The sequence below is a fragment of the Castor canadensis genome, chromosome X, assembly GCF_047511655.1.
Source record: "Castor canadensis chromosome X, mCasCan1.hap1v2, whole genome shotgun sequence".
Lineage (NCBI taxonomy): Eukaryota > Metazoa > Chordata > Mammalia > Rodentia > Castoridae > Castor > Castor canadensis.
In genome coordinates, this window is record NC_133405.1 from 17,800,828 (window position 1) to 17,824,882 (window position 24,055).

General features: G+C 42.3%; 1 pseudogene; it reads right to left on the reverse strand.

The window, feature by feature from the left end:
* Positions 1 to 109: 109 nt before the first annotated feature.
* On the reverse strand, positions 110 to 23,116 carry LOC109679876 (SWI/SNF-related matrix-associated actin-dependent regulator of chromatin subfamily A-like protein 1; annotated as a pseudogene).
* Positions 23,117 to 24,055: the final 939 nt, after the last annotated feature.

The following is a 24,055-nucleotide window of genomic DNA, read 5'->3' on the forward strand; positions in this document are numbered from 1 at the left end:
TTCTTATCCCTTCTCACTTTGTCAGCAATCTCAACAATTGACTTTCAGTTTATTTCCATACGTGAATGTAAAGTAAGTCAATCACTGTCTCCTTTTACGCTCCCTTCTTCTACTGCCACAGAGTTTGTATAATCCTGTGCTCTTGGTCATTGTCCTGGATCAGCACCCCTGGGTTCCAAAAGAGTTTACTGAACACCACCAGGTGAGCTGGGAGCAAGTGGGGTAGCAGTGAGGGTCAGCAGTGTCAATGAGTGTCCCTGGGGCGGCTGGAACTGCACAGTGCCTCTCTATCTATTTACAGGTTGCAACCATCAATGCAGATGTACTGAACATGCTTTCTGTCAAGTTGCTTGGTGATTGCATCCAGATCCAGTGTGATGGTGTACTAACACTAGAAGTGTGTCTCTTCCACTGTCCAAAGGTCCAGAATATTTTCTACGACATATGGGATTTTGGCTTCAGCAGCTCTGTGGAAGACAAGAAAGAGGGCTTCTTTCTGCTGCTATTTAGTTTTGTCCTTGGTAATTTCCTTCTCTGCTGCATCCAGGAAAGCCCTGGGCCTGGTATTGATCCATCTTGGGGCAACCGTCACCATCTTGCACTGTTTGGTGGGCAGCTAGGAAAGAACACCATATTTCAGGTGTACCAGCATGATGGCTTCCTCCAGCAGGAGCTTCATCTCTCTCAGGTTGGAGGAGCCTAAGTAATCCCAGGGTAGCCTTTTGGTGTCACAGTAGCAAAATCCAAAGTCATGAAACTGAAGTAAGAATGTTGTCTTGACTGCAATGATGATCTATGTGTAAAACTCAGAGGCCAGAACAAGGCTGGTGTGCCAATATCATACTGTTGGCAAACTCTAGGATGGGCACAACTGATCAACAGTAAGGGATCTTGTTGGTTTTGAGGAAGTGAGGTTTGTCAATGCTGACAACATTGAAAGAGGCATTTAGCTGTTTTTCCCACTTGCTAAGAAGGTCAAAATTGATTACATTGACTAAGTCAGCTCACAGGTGGCCCTTCCCAGTCACCACTATGGTGATATCCTCTGGGCTCAGAGATAGCAGGCACAGAAGGAAGGCCTCTTCCCAGGCGAAGCACATGGAGGACAGCACCCACCACCAGGAGCAGATACTCCTTTGGATAAAAGGCCACTATACTCATGGCATGGGTCATCTTCCTCAGGCCCTTGTTATCAGTAGGTAACAGGCAGCTTCTTTTCACTATGGCAAAATTAATTCCAGCTCACCGGAAGGGCTTTGGGGATTGAACACAAGCTTGGCATCTACTCCAGAAAGGTCAGCTTCAAGGACATCTTCCGTGAGATGGAGAGACATCTTCCCCAGCTGAGAAGCAGATGCCAGGGTAACAGTCTTGGGCAGAGGATCCAGCTTAACTTGAAGAAGGTCATGCCCACTTGCAATTAGATTATTGAGAGAAGTTCCACATCACAGATCATGGAATTAATCTGTTCAATCATCATATGTTTGCCTTGAAGCCAGCCTGGGGGAAAAAACTATGCATCTCCCCCTTGACAAAGGCTGGGGATAGACCTGAGGGCAGGCTGATCTGGTCCCTCCCCCACTGCTGCCATTGATCCCTTACAAGGGCCGCAGGGTGACGGGGGAGGAGGTGCTTGACTGCTTTCATCAGGACATGGCAATAGTCTGTCATGTGTAAGTCCCATGTCTTCATGGCAGGTTCATAATTTCTGCTGGTCAGAATCTGAAACACTGCAAGGAGCTCCTCAGCAGAGCCTATATTCACCCCAAAACAATCTACATTCTGTATGCATATTCCCTTTTGACAGTTTACTGTTTTTGTGGAGTGAGGCCGAAGTTTCTTTTGGAGTCTTCCTTCTGTTCTGGGCATCACACCCTCTGAGTCATAGTGAATGCCAGAAATGCTCACTCCCAGTTAGAGGGTTTGGCTGTCTTGGCCTCTATTTCCGAATCTCTGGGAGGCTGTCTAGAGGAATAAGCTGTTGTCTCCTGGGAACTCTCTGCTTTGGTCAAATATTCGTGATTTGTGTTATTAACAGGTGTTGATTTGATCATATGTAAAGCCTGAGGATGACCTTGACATTGTATACATCCTAATAGCTATTGGTTAGAGATATTTGGATGACTTTTTTGCCAAAGGTGGAGAATTCTAAAGAGTCATTTGTCTTGATCGGTTGTGGCTTGAGCAGGCTATGGACATCTTTTCTTGCCTCTTCTGTATTCCCTGTGCCTGCTCTAGTGTGCTGAGCTGAAAATGGTGGGAATGATGAGGTCCTTGGTCACCATGAAATGAATTATTGAGCTTCTGTTGTTTAAAAATGAGTCCATGGCCCACTGGTTTAGAAGGCTCCCTCAGGAGATTTTGGGCATTGCTGCCCAAATATGAAGGCTTGGCAGCAATGAGGTGCTTGTGCTTGTGCTCTGAGGTTGTTCTGATAATAACTCAGAGCTATTATTTATGGGCCAGAGCCTGCTGTCTATTCTCTTCGGCAAGTAGCAAGAAATTATAACAGAGAAATGCCTATGCAGAAATGTAAACCATTAATTGGAAAACTGACAAAAGTATGGCTTGACACTTGCTCAAACAGTGCCTCTTTTCAATCTGGAAAAGATTAGAGAGGAGGCGCCTCCAGAACTTTCCTCATCCAGTTTATACTTCCAGCTGGATGCTTGGGGGACCTGGAATTCAAGTGCTGCCAGTTTACATGCCATATTGCAGTAGCCTGGCTGAACTACACTTCCCAGCGAGCAAAGCAGCCATAGTTACTTTTTTTTTTAAAGCTTGCTTTCTGATGGAATATTAGAACATTTACCCAGGTCCTTTCACGTCACCCATAGGTATAGCCCAAAGAGACAATACCCCGTATGCTTAGAATTTTTAAAAAATATCCTCCATCCTGATTCTCTTTTCATAAGGGAAACAGGCAGTCTGCTCCTCTTCAGGATCGGCCTTACTGGAATAACACACCTAATCCCTTGATTACATTAAGAAGCCTGATCCCCATCCTTTCTTATGAAATATATAAGGCAGGGGAGTGGGCTTTATCCCCCTTTAACAAGAAAGTAATTGCGTTCAATTTTATATGTCAGGAGACACACACACATCACATTTTTAAAGTTGTCTCCTAAAAGCTTACACATTTATCTAACTCTCTCCACTGTAGTCAAGAAAACCATTATGAGTTGCGACAAAGGCAAAACTTGTACTGTCAATAAAAGCTCATCTACCCTGTCTCTCTCTAACTGCTTTTGTTTCCTATCTATGAAAAGGGAAGAGAATCTTGTATATGTTTCTAGCAAGCTTCCTAAAGAGAATTCATCTTGTGTAATATGGGGATGTTCCCTTATTAGGATATTTAGTACAGTATTAGAACAGTGATGTCTTGGATATTCCAGTACTATCTGTCCTAAATAGTTGGATGGGCCAGCATTGTCCACCCAAAGAGAAACTGCAACTAAAATTGAGAAATCAAGATTCTTAGCTACCATGTTCTTCATGTTTCTTTTCTTACAGGTAGAGATTGTAATGTGATTATTTAGGAAATACTGTAAACATTACAGGAAACACTGTCCTTGTGACACATTTTTTAAGAAACTGGAGATCTCTGTTTTCATTTGCATAAAAATGACAAGTACTAACTCTATCCTGGTGCCCCATAGGGAGAATTTTAGTTAACTAGCATACCTGTGGCCACTACATTTTTATATATTTTTGAGCTCATCATAGGCATGCTTCAGTTGACATTCCTGGCATTCCTAATTTAAAACATCTCTGCGTGTGTGTGTGTGTGTGCATGAAAATCTGCAAGATAGTTTATTGACTGAAGTTATAAAAATAATATAGAGGAGCTATTGCTTCTGTCTTTTCTATTTTTTTCTACCTTTTCTTCTGCTGCCTTTCATAAGAAAACCAGTTATTTAACGTTCTTACTTCACCCAGGCCTAATTAAATATATAGGCATTCTAGAGTTAATGCTTAAGCTAGAGATAAAGGAGAAAAAAAGTCATTTTAAATATTATTGCTGGGAGTCTTTGTTGCCATTTCCCACTTGGGGAACAGGAAATATTCCTCTCTTTTTCTACCCACTCCACCCTGCCTATGCTTTATCCTGTCATACAAAAATATATCCTTTCTAAATGTTCAAGAGAAGATTTAAAAAGTCATTGCTTTGTAAAATTGCCTGCTTAGAGGCTTGCAAAAAATATCAAAGTTTAGCCATGTAGACAGGAGATATTTTTCAGTTTCATTCCATCAAAAATACAACTTGTATTCAACTTCTTTCATAATGTATTAGGCTCTGTTAACAAATGTATTCTTGAAAATTGTTGCAAAATTGAAAAAGAGTTTAAGATGGTTTTTTTTCCTGTGTGTTTATTAAAACATTAGACTACAAAGACTTGGGGGTTTTTTTAATAGGGAAAAGAAATGCTTTTGTCTAAATTTAAAATTTTATAAAATTTGTTTCAAAATTCAAAAAATAGAATAAGCAAGTAGCAGAAAGAAATTATGTAAGAGAACAAACAGTGGATTAAAAGTACCTACCATGTTTCAGTGTTTCTGCATACTTGAAATAAAACCTTAGGTTCACGAACACAAGAAAATGTGGGCAATTTAGAAAGGCAGAACTTGATAGTAAAAAACAGACATATAGACAGAAACCAGGGCAATCAAGAATCTTCATACTTTTGATCTACACAACAAAGGGTAAACATCACTCAAGTGGAACCCAGAGTCACTCTAGAGCCTGAGTCTCCAACCGTACCCAGTTCTAGCTATGAAAGTGGGAAAATTCCACAGTGTGGGATCTAACATATTCAATCCCTAGACCCACTGTGTATTTGTGTAGTGAGAAGTAATTGTGCACTGACTGGCAATTTGCCGAGTGTGAACTAGTAAGCTAAAGGGAAGACATCAAGCCTCACTGCAGAGGACAGGGAATAACCAGAGTCTGAGTCCCAACCCAGGGTAAAGTGCTAGCATGGGGCAGCCCCCATGGAGTGAGAGCTGGCTAGCTCTACAGATCCTGAATCCACCACACAGGGCAGAGCACATGGGAGAGTGAGAGCAACAGAAGCCTGCAAAGATGACAAAGTTCACTACCGGTGAACAGGTGCTACCCAGTGCACCTTGTCACCAACACAGAACATGAAGTAGGCCCAAGGAGGACCATAGGATTGGGCATACTTTGTGAACCACACCTGTCCAACAGCTGTTCATGCAGGCCACCCCTCCCCTCTCCCCCTTCAGTTGCTAATACTGTGCCTAGAGGCAGGCACAATGCAGTAGAAGGACTGAATTGGGTCATAGCAGCCCAATGCTCAGGTCACGCCTCCTCTAGCAACTGCCCCCGACCCAGACCCAGTCATAGCAGAACACTGATTACTGTACCCAGGTCAACACAGAGAAGAATCACAGACACCCCAGGCCTGGAGGACAATCAGGAGTGAACACTTCAGAAGAACTTCAGACCAATAACTGAGGGCCAGAGATTACAGAACACCTGCTGCACTGACATAAAACAACTAGTCTACAATATTCTCTACAAGAAAGAACTAGCCATTTTATTTTTAATTTTTAACCATTTTGACTTATTGTGCTTTCTCTTTATTTTAATTTTTTCCATCCTGTTACAGTCCTTGCTTCTGTTGTCTTTCTCTGAGATAATTGTATGGTATCCTTGCATATTATTAGTTCATGTCACTCATCCCAAATGCTTCACCTCTTACTGCAAATCTTCCTTTTTCCTTTTACATTCCCTCAACCCACATTTATTTTACTATTTAATAATGAATTCCTCTAACATCAATATTTTTAAAATCCTAGCATACCTTATAAAAAGCTTAGTATCTTTAATATATATCTTTCTTGGAAGAGTAAATGATGTTTCAAATTGTTCCTTAACTCATTTAAATATTTGATTTATATTTTAAATGCTGATTTTGTTATTGCTGTCCAATAACACCAGACTGCTAGGAGAAACTGCATAATGATCATGATACCAACCAGTCCTACCAGAAAATCAAGACAGTTTTTACTAAAATACTGCAGGTAATTAAGACCTCCAGCCAATGACTTGATCTCAAATATGCAAATCCCAACACAGTAATGCAAGAAATTGGCAAGGAACACAATATGAATTCTGCAAAAGTCAACAATTCCATAATTAAGGACTTGAATGATAGTGAAGAGAATGAAACATCAAATATGAATTCAAAAGAATGGTAGTAAGAATGATCAATAAATTAGAGAGGACATGGATAAACACCAGAATGGATTGAAAGAGACTAGAAATAAATAGCTGAATAAAATAAAGAATACAATGAAGTACATGAACAGAGAATTCAACAAAATTATAAAAATCCTGAACAAGATAAGTAGGTGAGTTAAATTAATCAGATAATGATAAAGAAAAATATGAAGAAAGTATGAATGGAATATGCAAGACTTCTGGGATACCATAAAGAAGCCAAACATATAAATCATGGGCATAGAAGAAGAGGTGAAGGTAAAGGCATAAAAACACATTTCATAAAATGTAGCAGGAATTTTTTAATTCTTGAGAAAGAGATAGTCATCCAAGTACTACAGGCGTTTAGGATACCAAACCAAAAAATAAAACAATTCTCCCAGTGTCCTAATATAGTTAAACTATTAAGCATACCAAGAAGGGAAAAACAATAAAGCTGTGAGAGTGAAGCACCAAGTGCCCTACAAAGTAAAACCTGTGAGTGTTACTGCAGATCTATCAACAGAAACTGTGAAATCCAGCACAGTACAGAATGATGTATTCAAAACCACGAAAGAAAATAACTGCAACCTAGATTGCTATATCCAGCAAGATAATAATTCTTAGTTAGGAAAAATAAAATGCTTCTACAAAAAAAGTAACTCACGAACATTGAGTCAGCGCTGGGAAAAATAGTTAAAGGAGCCTGTTCACTTAACCCTAACATAAAGTCAAACATGAAAATATAAGAATGAACAAATCTCACTGAATGAGTACAGGAGCAAGTGAGGATTTGGGTAGAATGAAACACCATAAAAACAACACAATGACAGGAATTATTACAAACCTTTCAATAATAACTCTGAATGTCAACGATCTCCATTATTCAACAGAAGACGCAGACCGTCAAAGTCAATAAAAACAAAACCCAGCTATTTCTTGCCTACATAAGATGGAGCTTACTGGCAAATACAAACACAGGCTTAAAATGAAAGCTTAGAAAAATGTACTCCAAGACTGGGAGTCCACAAGCAAGCAGCAGTCGCTGTATTCATGTAACAACTAGACTTTAAAACTAATCAGAGGAGACAAGTAGTATCACTTCATTGTGATAAAAGGAACAATGAATCAAGAAAATGTAATGTTCATAAGCATATATGCTCTATATGTTAACACACCCATTTTTATAAACAAACCCTACTGGACACAAAATCACAGATAGACTCCAACTCAATAATAATGGATGACTTTAATGTCCAACACTCACCAACAGTTACATCATTCAGAGAAAAACATCAACAATGATGAAGATGGTGGCTTATTGACATTCACCTGGAAACTTTCTTCATGGACACACCTTACTGAAAAGGTACTCTCATGCCAAACTCCCTGTAGCACTGCTAAGGAAGTCAGCCCTAATGGCACCATAGATTTGATCACTACAGAATCCCACAAGCTCGACAGCAGCTGCTGGTAGGTGTGGATGCGTGGACATGGTGTGGATTGGCCAAAGAAAGCAAAGGCAATGGGGAGAGAGATGGGTGAAGGAATCTGCAGGCAAATAGAGAAATCTGACCCACTCAGGTGGACCCTGTGGCATGAGACACATAAGACTAAATCAGTTCCATCAGAGAAACGGCCAAAAGGCAAGAGACAGAGTCCTGAGGACCACTGCAAACTTCCTGGAACTGGGCAGAGAGTCAGCAATCCCAGAACACAGCACAGTATCTCTGACCAAGAAACCTGAGAGTTCTGGTCTAGAAAATAGACCAGGTTAGGCCCTGGGAGATGGAGGATGATGCACCTTAAGTAGGGAGTGTTTGGGGACTGGGGTGGGGGGGTTAAGAGCCTGGACCCCAGAAATCATCCTGGGAGCTTTTAAACAAAAGATTAAGTCTACTTTTATTTACTGGGGAACCAGCTGAAGGCTTTGAGAGGCACACTCCTGCTGAAGTAGGCCTGTAAACTAGGCAGTCCATACTGGATCAACCAGTTCTCACATTTAAAAAGAAGACAAAGCAGCTCCACAGAAAGTACTATTTCTTATCTTCATCTTGATATTTTTTATTTGCATTTTTATTCTCTTTCTTTTTGGCATTTATTTTTAGCAATTCACCATCTTTTTTCTCCTCAACTTAGTCTTTGAAACCAGTACTACGATGCCAAAACTTGATGGAAGACACAACAAAATGGAAAATTATAGAATACTTTCTCTGATGTACATAGATATGAAAATCCTCAATAAAATAATTGCAAACTAAATTTGAAAATACATCTCCACTTCATGTTAAACGGAGAAACCAGAAGGGCCCCCGGGCCACCAGTCGCCCGTGCCCAGATGGCTTGGGAGGACGCAGACAAGGTGAGCTTAGCAGTACCGTGGTAGTCCCACAGACAACCCTGGGCTAGAGCAGCATAGCCCCCTGGACAGACCAACCTCCACCCAGGGAAAAAAGAGAAACTGAGTAATAAGCAATAAGAACAATAAAGACATGGGAAAGAGGGTGGGGCACACTGAGCGCCAAAGATTGGGGGAAGGGAATTCTTCCTGGAACTGTAAATAACAAGCCAGGTGGGCCGGAGAGGCTCTGGTGGTAGCGGGTTCACGTGCCCAGCAACCAGGAGTGGGAAAGCTTGTGAGAGTGGTGGAGGGAGGAAAACTCCACAGGATAGGGGGGAAGACCCACTTCCCACATGAGCTGTAAACAAACATGGTGGCTGGCAGGAGCAGCAGCACCACCCAGTAATCAGGAGCAGGAAAGCTTGTGAAAGTGGCGGTGGGAGGAAAACTTCACAGGAGAGGGGTGATGACCCACTTCCCACATGAACTGTAAATAAATACGCAGGCCTGAGAAAGCAAGTGCAGTGTCACCTTTCCCAGTGTGCTTGGAAAGGAGAAAGCTTGTAGCAGAGGCTCACACACAGGAGAAATCTGAGCAAACAAAGCCTGCAGGGCCAGGTGAGTGCTAAGCTCACTCCTGAGATCTGCATAAAAAAATGCCTCCAGCAACAGCAGGCTGAGAGCAGCAGGCAGGGGCAGGCAAGCCACAGCTGCAGATACCATTCTCAGAACTGTCTCCAGACTCTTTTTTTTTTCTCTCTCTGCCTACCCTTGATGAGAAAACAACCAAACTATACCTGCATGCTGAAAAACTTACTGAAACTATATTGCATTTGAACTTGGGACACTTTGTGGGGGGTTTTTTGTGTGCAGTTTTGTTCTACTTTATGCGTCCCCTTTGATGAGAGAACTACAGAACAACATCTGAGGCACCATCTCCAGGATTGGAGACTGAGACAGACACCAAAATTATTAAGACTGAAACTTCATTGCATTTGAACTTGGAGGTTTGTTTTTTTTTAATTTCTATTTTTCATTTTGTTTTTTTTATTTATATATATATTTCCTTCATTTACTTATTTTTTATTTTTATTCTTATTTTTATTCTTTTTATTTTTTATTTTCAATCCTCTCTCTGTTTCTCTAATGCCTGTTTAGCTTACTGTGGATTAGTACACTAACACTCCATTTATACCTTTGATACTTTTTTGTTTGATTCCTTGTTTTGTTTTTTCCTACTTGTCTGTTTATTGTTTTTCCCTTTTCTTTAACTTCTTGCTTTCCATCTCCTCTCACCCTTCCATTCTAAATATCACCATCGTTATTATTACAAGCTAGAAAATACTTAATTGCACACAGTACAGGGACAGTAACAACACCAAGGACAATGATGGGAAGACAGAAAAAACAGGGAAACCAGTTTCCCCACAGCAAAACATTAGTACAGGAATCAGAGGGGAATGAAGAAAACAGATACTCAGATCCAGACTCCAACAAAATGAAGATAAACTATGCCAAAAAACGCAATGAAGCCCACAAGAATAATTTAAAAGAAGACATACTACAGGTACTCAATGAGCATCGTATAGAGATGATACTGGATAGGGTCAACCAAAATGTACAGGAGACACTCAAGAAATGCCAAGACAACAAAAATACAGAATTTCAAAAAGCACAAGAAGAAATAAAAGAAACCATAGAAGCACTGTATAAACACCAAAGTGAAACAGAGAACACGATTAATAAACAGATAAATGAACTCAGGACAAAAATAGGCAACATTAAAGAGAAAAACCACCCAGGATATGGAAAACCTCAGAAAAAAAGAATGAAACAGAATTGCAAAACAAAACGGAAGGTCAGTCTAGCAGAATAGAACAAACAGAAGACAGAATCTCAGAACTCGAGATGAAATGGTAATTAAAGGAAAAACCAAAGAACTATTAATTAAACAACTCAAGACCTGTGAAAAGAAAATGCAAGAACTCACCGACTCCATCAAAAGACCAAACCTGAGAATCATGGGCATCGAAGAAGGAGAAGAGGTGCAAGCTAAGGGAATGTGTAATATATTCAACAAAATAATAACAGAAAATTTCCCAAATCTAGAGAAAGATATTCCCATACAGATGCAAGAGGCCTCCAGGACACCAAACAGACCAGATCAAAATAGAACTACCCCACGTCATATCATCATTAAAACAACAAGTTCAGAAACTAAGGAAAGAATATTGAAGGCTGTAAGAGAGAAAAAACAAATAACATACAAAGGTAAACCCATCAAAATCACAGCAGACTTCTCAACAGAAACATTAAAAGCAAGAAGAGCGTGGGGTGAGATCTTCCGGGCACTGAATGAAAATAACTTCAACCCCAGGATACTCTACCCAGCAAAACTATCATTCAAAATAGATGGAGCAATAAAAGTCTTCCATGATAAGCAGACACTAAAACAATATGTGACCACAAAGCCACCACTACAAAAGATTCTTCAAGGGATTCTGCACGCAGAAAGTGAAGCCCAACTTAACCATGAAAAGACAGGCAGCACCAAACCACAGGAAAAGAAAAAGCAAGACAGTAGAGAGTAACCTCGACTTGGGTACACACAATCAAACCTTCAAACAACTAAGACAACTAAATGACAGGAATCACCACATACCTATCAGTACTAACACTTAATGTTAATGGACTTAATTCACTCATCAAAAGGCACCGCTTGACAAAATGGATTAAAAAGGATGATCCAACAATTTGTTGCTTACAGCAGACCCATCTCACCAACAGAAATAAGCATAGGCTTAGGATGAAAGGCTGGAAGAAGATTTACCAAGCCAATGGCCCCCGAAAACAGGCAGGAGTAGCAATACTTATCTCTGACAAAGTAGACTTCAAACCTACATTGATCAAATGAGATAAAGAAGGACATTCCATAGTAATAAAAGGGGAAATAGACCAAAAGGAAATAATAATTATCAACCTATATGCACCCAATGTCAACACACCCAATTTCATTAAACATACCCTGAAAAACCTAAAAGCATATATTAACGCCAACACAGTGGTTGTGGGAGACTTTAACACCCTATTATCATTAATAGATAGGTCATCCAAAGAAAAAAATCAATAAAGAAATCCAAGATCTAAAATATACAATAGATCAAAGGGACCTACCTGATGTCTACAGAACATTTCATCCAACCTCTACACAATATACATTCTTCTCAGCAGCCCATGGAACCTTCTCCAAAATAGATCATATCCTAGGGCACAAAGCAAGCCTCAGCAAATATAAGAAAATAGAAATTATAGCATGCACACATCTGATCACAATGCAGTAAAACTAGAACTCAACAACAAAAATAAAGACAAAAAACACGCAAACAGCTGGAAACTGAATCACTCATTACTTAATGAACAATGGATCATTGATGAAATAAAACAGGAAATTAAAAAGTTTCTGGAAGTCAATGAAAATGAAAACACAGCCTACCGGAACCTATGGGACAAAGCTGAGGCAGTCCTGAGAGGAAAGTTTACAGCCATCAGCGCATATATTAAAAAGACTGAAAGATCCCAAATGAATGACCTAATGATACATTTCAAATTCCTAGTAAAACAAGAACAAGCAAATCCCAAAACAAATAGAAGGAGAGAAATAATAAAAATAAGAGCTGAAATCAATGAAATAGAAACCAAAAGAACCATACAAAGAATTAATGAAACAAAAACTTGGTTCTTTGAAAAAATAAATAACATCGATAGACCACTGGCAAACCTGACTAAAATGAGGAGAGGAAAAACCCAAATTAGTAGATTCAGGAATGCAAAAGGGGAGATAACAACAAACACCATGGAAGTCCAGGAAATCATCAGAGACTACTTCGAGAACCTATATTCAAATAAATTTGAAAATCTTAAAGAAATGGACAGATTTCTAGATAATATCATAATCCAAAACGGAACCAAGAGGAAATTAATCACCTGAATAGATCTATAACACAAAATGTAATTGAAGCAGCATCAAGAGTCTTCCCAGAAAGAAAAGTCCAGGACCTGATGGATTCTCTGCTGAATTCTATCAGACCTTAAAAGAAGAACTGATACCAACCCTCCTTAAACTGTTCCATGAAATAGAAAGGGAAGGAAACTGCCTAATACATTTTATGAAACCAGTATTACACTTATCTCAAAATCAGGCAAAGACACCTCCAAAAAAGAGAACTATAGACCAATCTCCTTAATGAACATTGATGCAAAAATCCTCAATAAAATAATGGCAAACCAAATTCAACAACACATCAAAAAGATCATTCACCACGACCAAGTAGGCTTCATCCCAGGAATGCAGGGGTGGTTCAACATATGCAAATCAATAAATGTAATAAGCCACATTAACAGAAGCAAAGACAAAAACCACTTGATCATCTCAATAGATACAGAAAAAGCCTTTGATAAGACCCAACACCATTTCATGATAAAAGCTCTAAGAAAACTATGAATAGAAGGAAAGTTCCTCAATATTATAAAAGCTATATATGACAAACCTACAGCCAGCATTATACTTAACAGAGAAAAACTGAAACCATTCCCTCTAAATCAGGAACCAGACAAGGATGCCCACTATCTCCACTCCTATTCAACATAGTACTGGAATTCCTAGCCAGAGCAATGAGGCAAGAAGAAGGAATAAAAGGAATACAAATAGGTAAAGAAACTGTCAAAATATCCCTACCTGCAGATGACAAGATCCTATACCTTAAAGACCCAAAAAACTCTACTCAGAAGCTCCTAGACACCATCAATAGCTATAGCAAGGTAGCAGGATATAAAATCAACATAGAAAAATCGTTAGCATTTCTATACACTAACAATGAGCAAACTGAAAAAGAATGTATGAAAACAATTCCACTTACAATAGCCTCAAAAAAAATCAAATACCTAGGTGTAAACCTAACAAAAGATGGGAAAGACCTCTAGAAGGGAAACTATACACTTCTGAAGAAAGAGATTGGGAAGGACTACAGAAAGTGGAGAGATCTCCCATGCTCATGGATTGGTAGAATCAACATAATAAAAATGTCTATACTCCCAAAAGTAATCTACATTTTTAATGCAATTCCCATCAAAATTCCAATGACATTCATTAAAGAAATTGAAAAATCTACCGTGAAATTTATATGGAAACACAAGAGGCCATGAATAGCCAAGGCAATACTCAGTCAAGAGAACAATGCTGGAGGTATCATGATACCTGACTTCAAACTATATTACAAAGCAATAACAATAAAAACAGCATGGTACTGGCACAAAAACAGACATGAAGAATAGTGTAACACAACAGAGGACCCAGATATGAAGCCACACAACTATAACCAACTTGTCTTTGACAAAGGCACTAAAAATATACGATGGAGAAATAGCAGCCTCTTCAACAAAAACTGTTGGCAAAACTGGTTAGCAGTCTGCAAAAAACTGAAACTACACCCATGTTTATCACCCTATACCAGTATTAACTCAAAATGGATCTTAATATCAGACCACAAACTCTAAAGTTGACACAGGAAAGAGTAGGAAATACTCTGGAGTTAGTAGGTATAGGTAAGAACTTTCTCAAGGAAACCCCAGCAGCACAGCAACTAAGAGATAGCATAGATAAATGGGACCTCATAAAACTAAAAAGCTTCTGTTCATCAAAAGAAATGGTCTCTGAACTGATGAGACCACCCTCAGAGTGGGAGAAAATATTTGCCAGCTACACATCAGACAAAGGACTGATAACCAGAATATATAGGGAACTTAAAAAACTAAATTCTCCCAAAACTAATGAACCAATAAAGAAATGGGCAAGTGAACTAAACAGAACTTTCTCAAAAGAAGAAATTCAAATGGCCAAAAAACACATGAAAAAATGCTCACCATCTCTAGTAATAAAGGAAATGCAAATTAAAACCACACTAAGAATAGTTAGTTAGAATAGCCCCTGTTAGAATAGCCATCATCAGCAACACCACCAACAACAGGTGTTGGCGAGGATGCGGGGAAAAAGGAACCCTCTTACACTGTTGGTTGGAATGTAAACTAGTACAATCACTCTGGAAAAAAATTTGGAGGCTACTTAAAAAGCTAGACATTGATCTATCATTTGATCCAGCAATCCCACTCTTGGGGATATACCCAAAAGACTGTGACACAGGTTACTCCAGAGGCACCTGCACACCCATGTTTAGTGCAGCACTATTCACAATAACCAAGCTATGGAAACAGCCAAGATGCCCCCTACTGATGAATGGATTAAGAAAATGTGGTATCTATACAGAATGGAATATTATGCAGCCATGAAGAAGAACAAAATGTTATCATTCGCTGGTAAATGGATGGAATTGGAGAACATAGTGTACATTTGAGATTCTCTTTTGGTCGTGGTCTGGAATTGAACTTGCGATGTCTTTGAGGGATGCCTGGACATGGCACATGTGTCCAGAAACAAAGCTCTCCCTGTGCCTTTCACAGAAGCCCCTTGGCAGACACAACGTCATTTTCAGTGGATTGACCTGGCACTTCTTCCTTTCTAATGAAATGTTTATAAGGATTGGTGGCTGAGCCTGGAGTGCTGGCTGATGTGGAAAGCCATTGCCCTTGGGGTGAGGGGGAGTCATAGCAGGCCATGGTAGGATTGCATGTGTATCAGAGAGTAGCAGAATTCTGTTAGAGATGTCTTTAGTATTGGCTCTCTGTCTGTCCCTGGGGTCTGCCTTGTACGGACCACCTCGTCGGGCTCCTTAGAGGACGGGTGCCAACTGAGCGCTTCCCACGGAAACCCAGCAGGGAGGGGAGGACAGCAGAGTATTCTGCATTGGGATGGGAGCAGCGCCAGTGCTTTCTACACTAACACTCACGGTTTTACCAAACCCTGCGGAGCTCAGTAAAGATGACGCCCTTCTGCTCTAAGGGTTTCTACAACAAAAAAATTAAGAGCAAAGATGCTACTCAATTGAGCGCTAGTGGCCCATGTCATTTTCTATCTTTATTTGTAGTTTTTGACTTTTGGAATTTGTCACTTTCCCTACTAGGAGATAAAGCTGAGGGTCTCCATTTGTGAAATAAGTTTGCACATTGTTCTACGTATTTACGTCTGGGCTCTTTTGGTAAAGGACCTCCTAACTTGGCTTAAGAAATAATCCTGGAGGCAAATGTTGATTAAGTCTTAGCCATAAAATGGAGCTTGAAGGTTGGTAATGAAAATTGCCTCCCATGTACTATAAATATTTCAGAGCCATGCACACAGACCACATGGCTTTCCTGGCAAGTCAATCAGAGCCACACAGACTTAGAAATATTTACTTAGTGATATTCTTCAATTGTTGTTTTAATGCAGAAAATCCCTTTCTTGGTCTGTCATTGTAATTTAATTATGCATTGTAATTTAATTATGCAGGTTGAGGGAGCTTTCTCAACTGCTTATATTACAGTCTGCAATTCACATAACGCATTTCTTGACTATCCCCCAAAGAAGCATTGCTCTAGGTTTACATTAAAAATATTCAGAAGATACCTGTAATCCCAGCTACCCCATCTCAAAAATACCCAACACAAAAAAAGGACTGGGGGAATGGTTCAAGCGGTAGAGCACCTGCCTAGAAAGCGTGAGGCCCTGAGTTCAAACCCCAGTGCTGCCAAAAAATATTTCATGTATTCAAAAGAATTAAAATGTATTCAAAAGGATTAATCAATAGAATTGGCTGTCAGCATAAACTAAAGCATTCACACGATCAGAACATGGGTGGATTAGACCAAAAATATTTGCAAAATATAAATTCTGACAGGAAAATGATTTGTGAGGGTCTGGAAAAAAATCACGTTTTAATGACAAAGGCAAGAAAAATTATCTTAAAGTTATTTCATATGCTTTTCCCTTATTGGTTTTTTTCTTTTTAAGCAATATTTTACAGCATATCATCTTACTGGTTCCACCTGCTTTGACTGGATCCAGATGTTGTTGTAGATTGAGAGAAGCACAGTAGAAAGCAGCTGGATTTTATGTCAACCTGACAAGTCAGAACTAGTGCTAGGGCCATTAATTCAGATGCTGTGTTAATTAAATCACACAGATGTGAAATGGCTCTTTGAATTACACTATGTTGAATGTGCTGAAATAAGACAGACTGCTTCCTTTTCTCAGCCCTGCTTCCGAAATTCCGAATCTACTCTTTTTTTTAATGGTACTGGGATTTGAACTCAGGGCCTCAAACTTGCCAGGCAGGTGCTCTACCCCTTGAGCCGCTCTGCCAGCTCCTTTCTGTGTGGGGTATTTTCGAGACAGGGTCTTGAACTACTTGCCTGGGCTGGGTTTGAACCTCGATCCTCCTGATCTCGTCCTCCTGAGTAGCTAGGATTACAGGCGTGAGCCACCAGGTCCCGGCTTGAAATTCTGCATTTAGAAAGCACTCTGCAGAAGGCATTCATGTGCTCGCTATGGGAATTACATAGAGTTTTCTCTGGCCTTTGTTCCTCAAAGCAAAATTTTGTGATCTAGAAATTACTGCCAGTACTTTGGGTCAGCCATATGAAAAGAGCTGACAGTGTGCTGTCTGTTATCCGGACAGTAGGTGATATGTAATTTTAATAGTAATTAGTGACGACTTTTGACTTTATATGCAAACTGCTCAAGTCTGAAATGGTACCGAGCAGGTAGCCATAAGCCAAAGAGCTGTGTTCTAAGAAAACTCACAAAAAATGATGGCTGTCTGGATGTGGCCCACAGGCTGATTTTGCAAACCTCTGATGCAGGAGATGAGAAAAATGAAAAAGCTGACATCAGTTTGTCTTATAAGGGTGAGAATTGGAAGGACATTTGACTGTGTCCCGGTCTCAACGTCTCTCTTTGAATTTCCATCACGTGTCTTAAAAAAACAGGTCTCTACGTCTGAGGAACCACGGATGAGAGAAAGGAAGCCGAAGCAGTGTTTTCTTGCAGAACAGCTAGTTATCCAGCTGCCGCATTTTCGTCTTTAATATAAAGCTGTCTCTACAACGCAGTAGTGTCTTTGGAAGGATGCCTGTCTTTTGAAAATGTTGTTTCTTACAAGATGACAGCTTTTGAGATAAGATACACCTATATGGGGAAAAAAAGAAACAGAAAATGATCATTTCCCCAATATTAAGCCTAACATTAACTTGTGACGGTTTCTTTTTGGTGGTCCTGGGATTTGAACTCAGGACTTCACACTTGCTAGGCATGCACTCTGCCACTTGAACCATACCTCTAATCCTTTTTGTTTTGGTTATGTTTGATATAAGGTCTTGTCATTTCCTTCCTTCCTTCCTTCCGTTCTTCCTTCCTTCTTTCCTTCCTTCCTTCTTTCCTTCCTTCCTTCCTTCCTTCTTTCCTTCCTTCCTTCTGTCCTTCCTTCCTTCTTTCCTTCTTTCCTTCCTGTCTTCCTTCCGTCCTCCCTCCCTTCTTATCTTCCTTCCTTCTTTCCTTCTTTCCTTCCTTTCTTCCTTCCTTCCTCCCTCCCTTTCTTCCTTCCTTCCTTCTTTCTTTCCTTCTTTCCTTCCTTTCTTCCTTCCTCCCTCCCTTCTTTCTTTCCTTCCTTCCTTTCTTCCTTCCTTCCTCCCTCCCTCCCTCCTTCCTTCCTTCTTTCCTTCCATCCTTCCTTCCTTCTTTCCTTCCTTCCTTCCATCCTTTCTTCTTTCCTTCCATCCTTCCTTCCTTCCTTTCTCCCTTCTTTCCTTCCATCCTTCCTTCCTTCCTTTCTTCCTCCTTCTTTCCTTCCTTCCTTCCTTCCTTCCATCCTTCCTTCTTTCCTTCCTTCCTTCCTTCTTTCCTTCCATCCTTCCTTCCTTCCTTCCTTCCTCCCTCCCTCCCTCCTTCCTTCCTTCCTTCCTTCCTCCCTTCCTCCCTTCCTCCCTTCCTCCCTCCCTCCCTCCTTCTCTCTCTCTTTCTTTGGCCCAATCCAGCACACACCACCCACCCAGGTTTTTCTGTTCCAATGGGGTCTTGTGACTTTTTCTGGCTTGGAGTTGCAATCCTCCCAATGTCAGCCTCTCGCAAAGCTGGAATGGCAGGAGCTCGTCAGCACACCCAGCTGCTTGCTGAGATGGCGTTTCACGGACTTTTTCTGTGTGCTGGCTTTGAACCACGGTTCCCTTGATCTTCACCTCCTGCATAGCTGGGATTACAGGCGTGAGCCCTGGTGCCTGGCAGGGAAATCGTGAAAACACAGGTCAGTGAGGATGGAGATTTCCCACTTGCACCATCCCAGGTATGCTGCTTTCGGGGGAAATGTATTACTGATTGCCTTACAGCACGTGCCACAGGGAGACGCACCAACCCTTTGCATCACTTTTACCTTTCAACTATTCCTAAAAGCACAGCTCAGGTTCTCTTAGTGTGTAAGGGCGTGTGTGCAGATGTGTGTGTGCATATCTGTGTGTAATTGTTTGACTTGTTTTTCAGTTTGGGACCCGCTTTTACAACTCTCCCATGCAAATTGTGCATAGCCTGAAGATTTGAAAGTGCAGAGAGACCCAGGAAAAGCTAGGACACTCTCGGTAGGGTGAACATTGTCTAGGGAAAGCCACAGGTGCACAAAAGAAAGCCCGTGGTTTTTATTCACAATAAGGAGACTCTGAATTGCATGTCAGAATTTCCAGAGGACTAGAATGGGGCTGGGACCCTGTAGGCCTTTCCCATTGGTTGTGCTGCTGTCTCTGTCCCCCTTCCACCAACCCAACCCCATCTCCTCAGGAACAAAGACTTCCCTTTGCACAGTGGGGAGGGGGTTCCGAGAATCAAACCCTTGGCCTTGTACGCGATAAGCAAGCACTCAACAACCGAGCTACACCCGAGCCCATGGACGCTTCTCCAAGAACTCATTGCACACCGACTCCCCTCGTGTCTTGCCTCTTGCTTACTGCACGTCGTGTTACGGCAGAATCAATTCAAGTAAAATCAACCCACATGTGAAGGAAAACTTTTAAGTAGCCAATGAAACACAATGATTACAGCTGGTGGTGACAGCTAAGCTTAGCAACCACGAGATGCCTCGGCCTAATCCCCCAGGGCTGGTTGAGGCCCTTAGGCTTCAAATGTAATCGATCGCATCACGGTTCTACAAATAACCCGCTGCCAGTGTTTGCAAAGGTGCTCGGAAAGGAGTTACTGGGAGGTGCTGGAGCTTTTCGGAGGTGGGGCCTTTCGGGAGGAAGTTAGGTCATTGGGGGCGTGCCATTGAGGTGACAGTGGGACCTCTGCCCACCCTGCTACTCTCTTTGCCCCATGACTGCCATGAGGTAAGGAGGTTCCTCCACCCCGTACTCCCTCTTCTAAATCATCTAATGGGTCATCCCGTTGTCAGAAATGTCAGGATTTCCTTCTGGGCCCTAAATTGCCTTCCATTGTGCGTATACAGCACTGTTGCTCTACGCATTTCCCCGTCCACAGACAACTCACTTGTTCCCATGTCTCACCCATTGTGAATATGGGAACACAAATATCTTCACGAGGGGGTGATTTCCCTTCCTTGAAGGGTATATGCAGAAGAGAGGTTGCTCGGTCACACGGAAGGTCCACGTTTACTTTCCTTCCGAACTTTCACTGTTTTCCACAATGCTGATCCCGATTGGTGTGCCCAAGAACACTTGCACAAGACAAAACGCTGCTGAAATTACAGAGAATGGCTACTTCTTTTCACAGAAAAATTATGGATGCAACACATATCATTTAAAGCAAGAAGGAAAAATTGCAGCTATGTAAGACTTTGTTTTTGGAGAGGGTTGAGGCTCAGAGGAAGACTGGAAACAAGGTACAAAGAGTCACCATATACCCTGTACCCCTAAAATTATTAGCATCCCCTACTACAGTACATCTGTCATTGAGGAACTGACAAACAGCAGATATTTCAAATGGTCATTTTAATTTGGTTTTTTCATAGTAAAGTTAGAGGTTTGTAGTGGGGTCTTATTAGAAATCCTTTATGCCTGAGAAAATGAAACAGTGTCTTCATTAATGACACCCCACTTTACTCTGATGGAAACCTAGTATCAAAAGGGGAATATTTTGCTTTATCTTATGCACCTTTTTTAACATAAGGAAGAAGTCAAAGATTTTGGAGGACGCACTTGCTCTCTGTTACTCCTTGAGGCTGTTTCCCTCTGCTGAAAACCAAAAACAGGTGGTGATGACACTTGTCCCTCCTCAGCACGTTGGAGGAAAACGCCCCGTTCCCCGTGCTGTCGTTCCATTTCACGTGCAGTGTTGTTATATCTCATCGTTTGGATCTGAAATGTCCCCACAAGGTTCATGTGTGGAAGGCTTGGTCCCCAGTGCAGCAGTGCTCAGAGGTGGGGCCTTTGGGAGGTGACGACATCTGGAGGGCTGTTACTCACCAGTGGGTCGATTGACCCATTGATCGACTCATAGCTTAATGGGGTATTGGCCACCATGAGGTGGTCGGTTTTTCTCTGCCACATGCTCCTGCCATGAGGCTCTGTCTTATCATAGCTTACAGGAGGTGGCCGGTGACTTTCTCAGTGAAGGAAATGCGTGGGGCAGAGAGCTAAGAGACCCTGACTGGGATCCAGGAGGACTCTGGGGCCATTCGTTCCTGGGGTTTGTGTGTGTATCAATGAGAGTGAGTGAGACACAGGGTCAGAGGGCACTCCCGTGAGGACATGGGGTGAGAGGTTAGCAGCATGGGGCAGGATTTCCGAGGACACCCTGTAGTGGACACAGCTTCCTCCTAACAGCAGTGCCATCCCCACTGCTCACAGGGAAAGGCTGAGGCGCCATCCGGCCATGTCCACTTCCTTCAGCCCGTCATCATCCTCAGGTCTCCGACCAGGCGCTAAGTGTGTGTCTTCTAAGCCACTGTTCAGACATGAGGCTCTTTCCTGATGCCCTCTTGACTATCATTACTCAGGTCATTCTCCCTGGAACCAGAGTGCCACAGTTTCTCCTACTGAATGCTGGAGGAGGTGACAGAAAGGGACTGTGGGCTTGGGGAGCAGGCCAGTCTGAGCGGGTGCCCTGAGGTGAGACTGAGGGAGGGAGCAGCAGGGATCCTGTCCCCAGACCAGCAGGTTTCTAGGGCAGGAGCTCGGCCCCATAGGATGCATCCGAATCTCTTGAATTATCGTTTTCATCTGTGTTGGAAATGGTTCACCATCCTGACTGGCTGCCAAAGGTAACTCCTGACAAGGTGCCCTCGTCTCCAAATGCAGCCTTCTTGCTTGCTGGAGGGCAAGGAGGCCATGCAGGGCCCTCCCTGGCTCACTGATCTCATCAAGCGGGAGGAGGAGCAGAGGAATTTGATGTTGGAATACAATAATTGAGTGCACACGGGGTGTGCATTTAATGGTGGGAGGGTGGGAATGAGGTAGAAATGGGTTTTTGGTGTAAATGCAGATACAAATCAATAATTCACCATCCCCGTCTGATGGAATTACCATTTGTTAAATATTCCCAACACCCATGGGACCCACCCGTGATGGGCTATAAATAAATTCTGCGACGCGCTCATGCAAATAGAAACTTCTTCGTTCCTCTAATCAAAGCACACTCAGATCTGTTATAACACTAAATAAAACATTAACCACCGTCCTCCCTTCCTTTGATGTTCCCGGTGTTCTGCTCCTTTCTGCAAGGACAAGCTCGAAGCAGCCAACCACACGAGAATCACAGAATTGCATCACCACGGTGAGCAGGCTTGACTTGGTTTAGCCGATTGGATGGCAAGGGAGACGGTGCCCATGTGTCAGGGGCCCTGGCCTTTCTAATCACGAATGCCCCCCAGCATCTGTGTAGCATCGGGGTGCATCCTGACGATGTCACATGGCAGAAGTGCTACCCTTGCCATCCAGAGCCACCCAAATTACAGATAACAGATGCATCGCTGCTGTCGTGCACAAGTGAGAGCGGGTTTTAGACAGCAGTTCCCATCTCTAGGTGCAGGACACACAGGTGTGAGCAGGGGAGAGCAGGGAGGGAGGAACCCGGGTTAGGAAGGAGTGTGTCCCTGCAGGAGGAGGACATGGGCCTCCAAGCACTTCCCTTGGATCCTGCATGTTGACTCACTTAGTTCTTCCTGGGAAGAGATGTAAAATTGTGTGCAGACAGCAATAGGAGGACAAGTGTCCCGGTTCCTTTTGCTCTCTGATGGGTTCTAAGATCACACAAGCAGTTCCTGTGCAAAATCCAACCCGCTCGCTCCTGCCGGCCGGGCTCTGAAGAGGCCTCCATTGCCGCCAGGTTCTCCTCCATCTGGACGCTTCCTCCTTCCCCACACGCGTGGCTTCTTCCCATCCCTCGGATTCCAGCATCCCACTGCAGCCATGGACCACATCCTCTCCAACACCACAGCCCCAGCCCAATTTAACCCACGGCCAAACTGTCGCCTTTCACAACCTGCCACGCTTTCCCTCTTCCCAACTCTTTCTTCCTTAAAGAACTGTAAATTCTTCTGCTGGGAATCAGAGTCACGGAAATCATTCAAATGAACATCTGTGATTGGACCGATGCCCAAAAAAGCGCTATTTGATCGAACCATTTGGTCCTTGAGGCCGTTAGTCTCTTCCGCTTCAAAATGGAATCGTTCTGGAAAGATGCCCAAGTTTCAGTACACTGTAATGCATAGAGAAGTTTTTAGTGGTGCCAAACAATAGGGAAAATCCAAATCTACGAATATATCATTTATATGGTGCTGTTACCAGAAGAGCAGTACTGATAAATACCTTGGCTTTTGTGTCTGGCAGGAAAAGGATTCAAGCAAGATGCAAAAGCAAGATGTAGTAAAATTCATTAGGAAGGAAATTTAGTACAACAGGATAACAGTGGGGAGAAATGGGGAAAAAAGAGAAAGAGAGAGAGAGAGAGAGGCATGCTCTGCCCCCATGCAGGAAATGGGAGTAGAGATCTGTAATGGCGGCCCCATCCTTGGCCTTATGCTGGGGAACTGGGGGAATGAAGGTGGTTGGAATCACGGGTCTGGGTGGCTGACATGGCTGTAACACAGCAAGGGCTCATCCCGACCCACCCAAAACGCAGGGACAGTAGGACTTCCCTCTGCCAGGCTTGGTATTTTCCACCCATTCAAGGGCCTAGGAGCTTGTTAACATCTCAAAGACCAAAGCAGAAGCAGGCAGCTCCTTTGGGTCCCCCTGTCCCTGTCACTTAGCTTCTAGAAGGAGAGGGGAGGGGACCTGACTTTTCAGTTTTTACTTCCTCGTTCCAGTGTCAGAGCCTGGCCCTTTAAATATTTATTAAAATGATATAATTTCTTGCTCTTCTCATCTGTCCGTCCTGCCTCAGTGATGTTACAGACACACGAATGTAAACGCATTGACGTTTTGATCTTAAAACGGTGTGGGAACGAATGAAGAAAAGAGGCCACTTATCCAAAGTGAGGCAGCTGGTGAGAGGTAGCAGTTAAAAAGCAGATGAGGCTGACCCTGGCCGGGCTCCCACACCCCACAAAACCTCCCTCCCA